The sequence below is a fragment of the Sinocyclocheilus anshuiensis genome, unplaced genomic scaffold (assembly GCF_001515605.1).
Source record: "Sinocyclocheilus anshuiensis isolate Anshui unplaced genomic scaffold, SAMN03320099.WGS_v1.1 scaffold13, whole genome shotgun sequence".
Taxonomy (NCBI): Eukaryota; Metazoa; Chordata; class Actinopteri; order Cypriniformes; family Cyprinidae; genus Sinocyclocheilus; species Sinocyclocheilus anshuiensis.
In genome coordinates this window covers 1,016,046-1,025,328 of record NW_015538026.1, presented here as the reverse complement: position 1 = coordinate 1,025,328, position 9,283 = coordinate 1,016,046, and positions in this window count along the sequence as shown.

Here is a 9,283-nt window from a genome sequence, read left to right as displayed (position 1 = left end):
ATGTTGATTTAATTTAGTTAATTGAAGTTAAACAATAAATAAATCCTATTTATGACATTGTTTTTGAAAGCATTCACTTTACAGTATTTTTACATAAATGCCTAAAACTTTTCACAGTACTGTGAGCTTTGCAGGAAAGTTTCTTCAAGCGTCCTGAAGACATTGACACAGTTCTTCTGGATTTAGTCTGTCTCAGTTTCTTCATGTAGTCTCAGACAGGCTGGATGATGGTGAGATCAGATCTCTGTGTGGAGCACTGGCACTGTCAGTCTCCTCGTGCATACAAAAATCTTACTGGATTATTGAAATTATTGGCAAAATGAATGTTTGGACATGTATACTGATATTGCCTACTGACACACTACAGCAAGATAGAAATAACTGTCTTAAAACCATTGTTTTTGATGATGGAAATACTATTGGCCTAAAACTTTTGCACAGTACTGTATATACATACATACATAGTATATACATACATAGGCTACAAATTAAAGTTCATTAAACATAAGCTTGTATTTAAATATTTCATTATGTATTGATTATTAATATCATCTGATGTTGCTGAAAACATGTCATATGTTGTGTGCACAATAATGTATTCATGTGAAATTCATTGAAAAAACGTACCTAAATACGTTTCTACCTAAATTCACATTTGCTTCATAATTACCTTGATACCTTGACAGGTACTGTAATTCAAATTCAGCAAAAGGCATTCTCCATTCTCTTCTGAATGGCGCTGCTCATTTTTACTTGTCTATGAGAATGCCTATGAAATGCTGTTGACAGCTTACACTGACCCTCATCAGCAATGTACCGTGAGGGGTCTTTACATAACAAAAGAATCTGTCTGTCTCTGTGCTGACTGGACATGTCAGCACGGTAAATATGCAGCTCAAATGGGCCCTGGAAACATTAGCATTAGCTTACATACAAAGCCAAAAGTGAAAAATGTATTTAATATTATCCTCCTGCAAAAAAAAAAAAAAAGGTGTTTTATGCCATGAATTTACAGAGCACAGTGTCTTTGAAGGAAATCAATATATTAAGTCAGTGAATTTTGAAGAGATGATCGTTGAGATTTCCTTCCTCATAAGCTAATGTGCATACCAGGCAGAGTGCATTAAAGCGATGGGTTTATACCTCCCTCTTTTGGAGACTGAGAGTAATGCATTCATGTTTGTTCAATGATACCCTGTGTCTATAATGCATCAATGGCACAAGAAACCTACATTGGCAAGAATTAATCCAAAAAGCAATAACAAAATACCAAGATCAATATCAAATCAACATATAAAAAACATTATTTGCATAATAAATCATGCATATTTTTTTAGCAAACACCCATCTAATGGAACAGAGCATATTACTGATGTTAACAAGCACTGTGCCATGACCAGTAGTGCCTGATCTCACAAGAGACTGTAGGCATCTACTGTACACGCTACACATTTATATGAGTGCAAGAATGAGTCATTAATGATTCAAACAATCCTTCCACTGGGAAAACCTCTCATGCTGTTTAAATTCTGTGTCAGGCCTGAATGCAGTTCAGGTCTCTGCAAAAGCATGCATTTAGCGATTCCATTTGAAACTGCAGGGTTGAGATGCTCCTGCACTGCTCTCTGCCTCATTTTAATTGAAGTGCATGCATATTAGCATGAAAAATGGTGACAGCCATTAATGCATAATCAGGATTAAAATACCCAGCATCCTGGATTGAGCATTTAATACAACCTTCAGGGAATTAAAGTAAAAAATGTGTGTAAATCAATGAGCTCACTGTAGCTCTATAAATACAGTTTTAAGAAAAAGTTACGCATTATATATATATATATATATATATATAGGCCTATGCGTAACTTTTTCTTGATACTGTATATATAAAAACTACTGTACAAATGACTAAAAATAATACTACTAATAATAATATTTCAGTACAAGACTTCCTGTCTTCAGTGCAGCTGATGACATTTCCAGATGTGCGGGGCTCTTGGCTCGTCTAATCCGTGTCTACTATTCTACCAAGCTTGTGCTTTGTCTTTATTCTAAAGGTGATGATACAGTGGGTATAGAAAATAATCACCCCTCCTCCCCTTTAAAATAATCACATTTTGTTGCCTTGCAGCCTTAAATGAAGACGGACACAGTTTTTGTTTTATCCAGCTGTATTTACTCAGTGTAATTTATAACATCCAAGTGAATGATATTACACCAACATGTCAGAAGAAGAAAAAACCCCCAGAATCACTGAGTTGGAAAAAGGATCAGCCCCCTTGTGCCAGTATTTTGTTGAACCTCCTTTTGCTTTAATTACAGCCTTTAGTCTGTTGGGATGTCTCTACTAACTTTGCACATCTAGACTTACATCTAGCAATATTTGCCGACTCTTCTTTGCAGAACTGCTCAAGTTCAGCTAAATTTGATGGTGACTGTTTTTGGACTGTAGTCTTCAAGTCATTCCACAGATTTTCAATGGGGTTTAAGTCTTGGCTCCGACTTGGCCATGCAAGGACAGTCTTTCTCCTTCAACCACCGTGTGGTCAGTTTTGGTGTGTGCTTTGGGTCACTGTCATGTTGGAAGGTAAACCTCCTTCCCATTGACAATTTTCTGGCAGAGGGCAGCAGATTTTCCTTCCTTCTATGGTATTGTGCCCCATCCATTTTTCCTTCTATCCTCACAAGTGCTCCAGTCCCTGCTGCAGACAAACTACCCCATAACAGGATATTACCACATCCATGCTTTACTGTAGGAATGCTGTTATTTGGATGGTGAACTGTATTGGATTTCCGCCAGACATATCTAGGGGTGACCCCGAATAGTCGAAGATTCGATAGGAGGAGCCTGATTCGACTATCAATCTCACAGTCGAATATTTGCAAGGTGTTGTGATCATGCTATTTTGGCTATATGGGGGTGCTCAAATGTCTGATTTCACATAGAACTACTGGTTTTCTCCCAATATGTTAATATACAGCCTATTAAAATAATGCTGTAAATAAGAATCTGAAAAGAAAGAAGCTTCAAATAAATATTTTAACGTGCGTGAATAAATCCAACCACCCCTTCACTTTCCATAATCCGTGACCGACACAGGAGCATCTTGGCGGCAGGGATTTAAGACTCAAATTGACACAGGCAGAGTGAAAGACTGGATTTTTTCGATCAGGTAGGGTAAAAGTGATTTCAAAACATTTCAGCCGGTTTATACATATCGTGTGTCGGCCTATATATTTTTTTTTATCTCGTATAAGATGCATTTGGTTGAGTTGCGCTGCAGTAAAGCGCTTCATTGTAGTACTACGGTAATTGTCGCTGTGAATTTTTAGAGTTTAGTTGCTGTGTTTCTGCACATTGTTGCGTGAAGAACGCGTCCACAAAAGGAGTTCATTCAGAGCCGCAGACACGTTCGTGCATTCGGGGCATTTTGTGCAGATAGCCTAAGTCGTAATATTAACGTTATGTTGTATAAATAACGAAGAGTATTCTATATGAGATAAATGATGAAGATAAATGATGAGTTAAATCCCATTGATTAAAAACCTGCTATTAAATGCTTCATTCTACTGGGCATCTTCAGCGCAAGCAGCTCAAAACAGAAATGCAGAACATTAATAACTACTGTCGATACATAACGTTATAATGAGAGCACTATTGTAAAAAATGTTGTGAATTCTTAGGGTTTCGCTGACGTTTAATGTTAACTATCTTTTCATCAAAACATAAAACATGATTTACCCCGTTTGTATCTGCGAGGCGTCCATTACACATCTTCCCTGTGTGTTAAGTAATTATGACTGTCCAATGTCTGACTTGACTCATGGTAATGTATTTTGCCCCGCCCCCAAAACATACGATTCGACTATCAGTCGAATATCGGCAAGATTCGAACATTCCGATTCGACTATGAAAATCCTTAGTCAGGGACACCCCTAGACATATCTTTTGGTGTTGAGGCCAAATAATTCAATTTTAGTCTCATCTGACCACAACACCTTTTTCCAGATTTTCCAGAAAATCTTCAAGATGCACATGTGGCCTTTATTGAGGAGTGGCTTTTCTCTTGCAACCCTCCCATACAAGCCACATTTGTGCAGAATTTGTGATATTGTTGTCACATGCACACAATGACCACTTTTTGTCATAAATTCCTGCAAATGCTTCAGAGTTGCTGTAGGCCTCTTGGTAGCCTCTTTGACCAGTTTCCTCCTCGCTCTTTCATCCAGTTTGGAGTGATGTCCTAATCCAGGGAGGGTCTGTGTTGTACCAAATACCTTCCACTTCTTAATAATAGACTTCACTATGCTTCTAGGCATTGATAAAGCCTTTGACATTTTTTTGTATCCATCTCGTGACATGTGCCTGTCCACAACTTTATCCCGGAGACCTTTTGACAGTGCCTTGCCACCCACAGTTGACTGTTTGCTTCGGTTGCACTACTAAGGACTGAAATGCTCCAGTAAAGCTCTTTTCATGCTGAGCTAATCAAACTGACCACAGCTGAAAGTCAAATGGCTTTGTGTGCCATTGAGAAGGTGATTGGCTGGGGGGGGGGTTTGGTGATCTTTTTTCCAACTTTTTTGCACGAAATAAATACAGCTGTATAAAACAAAAACTGTGTCCATCTTCATTTCAGGTGGCAAAGCAAAACTGTTGATTATTTTAAAGGGGGGGATTCTTTTCTATACCCACTGTACACAGGGCAACATTTTGAGCAATGTTGCTTGGGCACTTTCCCATTGAGAATGGGCAAAACATTTCTATCTGGATACTTTAGATCGCTCGTAAGCCCTGTGTCTCACCTGGTTGCCTTTTGACGGCAACAGTGCCTAGCAACATTGCTCAAAAACCTTAATGAGATTGGATCTGATGAAGAGAAGGATACCATGATTATCTTGCTATATTCCTCTTGAAAGCATTTAGGGATTTGGGTGCTCACAACCTGCCACAAGCAGTAAGAAAAAATCTGCTTACCCAAAGTGACGTGGGTTGAAATCTTGCTTTCACAGAGAAGTTGATTTCTCCCATGATCCACCTGGGGAAGAAGCACAGGTGACTGAGTGGGAGGGTCGGGATATGTTTCTGGTTTTAGATCAGTGTAAACGGATTTGTTTAAAATCAACTGAAAGCAGAGTTAATGATTCGCTGAGGAGCAATTGTTGACTTCTGGTTGACGTGTAGGCCAATTCATTCTGTAGAGACTTAGCGCTGGTTGAGACGATCAGAACACAATTTCGCATTCCACTGCTTTTTAATCGTTGTATTCTACGTAAACATGTGCGAGCGGCGAGACAGACGTGTTTGATCGCCGTGTGCTTTAGACACCTTGTCAAATCGAAAGTCTTTTCAAATATTTGATTTTCCATATCTCACAAAATCTCAACACATTTAATAAATGGCTATGCTCGTAATAACTTTGTAATTTAATCTACATATCAACATATGTAATATTTTGTTGAAACAGCTTTGAGTTTTAATTTAATTTAATTTAATTTGTATCATAAATCTCTCTTGATAATAGAGATCTATGACTTTGTATTTTAATTAATATCAAAGGTTTTCATGTTTGTTTGTTAACGAGGGCTTTATGGACACAATGATTTGTGGCTCAGAATTGACACAAGGCCTCAAGTGGCATGATGCTAGTGTGATTTTATTTATTTATTTATTTAAATGTAATACTTTTTGTAATTTATGGGGTTATTTAATAATTCCATGTGTTAGATGTACAGAAATCTTCTCTATTTATTAAAACCTATAGGCAAATTGAGTGAAATCAATGAAATTTAATGCACAGTGTCACTATTATAACATATCTTCAATTCAAATATGTGCAATTACATATGTATGTATCCATATTCCTTTACATGTCACAAGTGATAGAATAAAGTTACCTTTAATATCTTTTAAATTAATCTATTTATTTTACTGGGATTCTGCCATAAAATTGCCAAAACACAATTTTTAATGGAATATTTAATTTATTTTTACATTCATGACACTATAAAAATATGTAAATATTAGTAACAATGATATGAAAAGTAATTTATACGTTCTGTAAATGTTTAGCCAGGGGGCTTCTTGCGCCGGGTAGGGGGGCCACCTTACCAAAGTAGTGGAAATAATTTTACATTTTGTGCACGTGTAACGAATGGTCCACTGAAGTTGAAGTGAGAACCTAAGTGCAGTTTATTTACATAAAGACAAAACATAATCCAAAAGACTTGACTTGACTTGACTGGAAGAGACTTGACTTGGCATAAACAGACTCACCGACAGCAGGGGTGTATTCCAGAAAGGAGGTTCAATAAACTCTGAGTTAAAACTTGAACTCGGAGTTGACTTACCCTGAGATTGGAAACTCTGAGTTTTTGGTTTCAGAACAGCTGAACAGCTATCCCACAGGCAAAAACAACAACAACAACAACAACAACAAAAACGTGGCAGCAGAAAAGAATAAACAAAAACATAATTCAATCAGGTAAAGGTTCAAGTGTAAACGGTTCATGGGTGTAGACATGACTTTACAAACATTTGACATATTCAATAAATATCATTCAGTGTCTATTTCAATGTGCAGCAGCTTTTTCCACATAGTCTAATGCTCTTTTCACATAATTAGGCTAAATGTTCTCTAATCCAACATACATTTCTTAATTAGTGTAATGAAATAAACATATTCAGCCAACAGCAAGAAGGCAGAGACTCGTAAAATGGGAGGAGAACCTGCACCAGCACCACTGACAGATGAAGAGGAGATGGCCACAATACCAATATTAAAATCCAACAGGGAAAAGAATAATCGCTGCTTTTGTATTTGTAGGAAATAAAGATGACCAAATTAATTGTGAATAATTTGTGTTTAACAGCTGTGGTGGTGGTTACGGCATATATCTCGCACTACCCTTCCATCTGGCATCCTTCCATTCAATACAGTAATCAGTTTAATTTTCGGAATGATAGGAATATGCGTGCCATCAATGCATCCAACCACACTGGAAATCTGAAAGGAAATTCTAATTATTAGGTTACTTCAAGAGGTCGCAGCAAGATGTTATCAAGTGAACTTCATTTAAAAGTGGCACTGCTCCAATAAATATGCATGTGCATATGGCAAAATAAAATAAAATCCTCTCCTGATGCAAATGTAACTCCCCACGAATTAATGCAGCCTCCTCATCTACAGGATCCCGTGTAAAAAGACATGCCATTTTTGTCACATTTACAGTGTCTGCATGATGAAAATTAAAGTGGTGCGGTGAGAAAAATAATCTTGTTTCCATTTGCATTAAGATTATTTTTCTTACCCCACTGACAGATAATTTTACTTGTTTCCCCCAGGAAACAAGACTAAATATTGTATTTTATTTTTTATATAGAAAATGCATCTTGATTTAAGAATTTTTAGATATTTGTACTTGAAATAAGGCAAACATCTCAGCAATAAAAGCATTTTTGCAGCATGAATGAGGTATTTAAACATAGCTTACGCTTTAAAAAGGGGGAGGAGACCAAAAGAAACTCTGGGTTTACCGAAGAAAACCTGCTCCCGACCAGGTTAGGTTTACAGAGTAAGTTACTATGGTAACTTACCGAGAGGTTTAGTTTTGTCTTTTACTGGAACCGAAAACCCTGAATTTCCCTTTTCTGGGGTTAACAAACTCTGAGTTTTTCTGGAATACACCCCAGGGTTACAACATCAAAGCTAGACAAAGAAAGAACAAAGGCAACATGAGGGTATTTATATCAAACAATGAGGGTCACATGACAAGAACCAACCAATGAGAACATGACACATGAACCAAGGAACCAATCAGAACTAGGGCTGGGTATCGAGAACCGGTTCCATTTTAGAACCGGTTCCAAATTTCCAATAATCGGGTATTCGATAAGACATGTGCATTTCGATTCCGCTTAACGATTCCTGCGTTCGCATTTTAATGTGATTTTAAACTATTTAAGTGCAGGAAGGGAAAGAACTTGCACACTGTTTGCATGCAGCGCACACATCTGAAGCGCGAGCACAGAGAACAGTGGTCCCGATGCAGGTTCCCGACCTGTGTCCGTTCTCGAACTGTTCCGTGCATTTCCACAAAGGTTGTTCCGGGCCAGAACTGACTTCTCTTTCACATTTATCGACCAGTATGCACGAAACACGTCGGGTGCGGTGACTGACTGCCACACATACTCTTCAGAACATTAGATTCATCCGCGCTGGAGCACAACCCACGCAAATAGATAATTCCGCACACAGCTGCAATTGCAGGTTTTCAAACAGAGATGGCGACAAAGAGGCAAAACTTACGGACTGCAGCTTTAAGTAAAATACACCTAATTTAGTTCCCCCCAGGAAACAAGACTAAATATCTTATATCATTTTCGTATATAGAAAATCCATCTTGACTTAAGATTTTTTTTTTATATATATTTGTACTTGAAATAAGAAAAAAGTACTTCGTAAGAAAAGCATTTTTGCAGCGTGTATGAATTAATGAAGTATTTTAACATCGCTTACGCTTTAAAAAGGGGGAGGAGACCAAAAGAAACTCTGGGTTTACCGAAGAAAACCTGCTCCCGACCAGGTTAGGTTTACAGAGTAAGTTACTATGGTAACTTACCGAGAGGTTTAGTTTTGTCTTTTACTGGAACCGAAAACCCTGAATTTCCCTTTTCTGGGGTTAACAAACTCTGAGTTTTTCTGGAATACACCCCAGGGTTACAACATCAAAGCTAGACAAAGAAAGAACAAAGGCAACATGAGGGTATTTATATCAAACAATGAGGGTCACATGACAAGAACCAACCAATGAGAACATGACACATGAACCAAGGAACCAATCAGAACTAGGGCTGGGTATCGAGAACCGGTTCCATTTTAGAACCGGTTCCAAATTTCCAATAATCGGGTATTCGATAAGACATGTGCATTTCGACTCCGCTTAACGATTCCCGCGTTCGCATTTTAATGTGATTTTAAACTATTTAAGTGTAGGAAGGGAAAGAACTTGCACACTGTTTGCGTGCAGCGCACACATCTGAAGCGCGAGCACAGAGAACAGTGGTCCCGATGCAGGTTCCTGACCTATGTCCGTTCTCGAACTGTTCCGTGCATTTCCACAAAGGTTGTTCCGGGCCAGAACTGACTTCTCTTTCACATTTATCGACCAGTATGCACGAAACACGTCGGTATATCATCATAAACACAGCCGTTTTTTTGTCTTAAGTGAACGTAAACAGATGAGAAAGAAAACGCATGTGTAACAGTATTTTTAGATCTGTGTG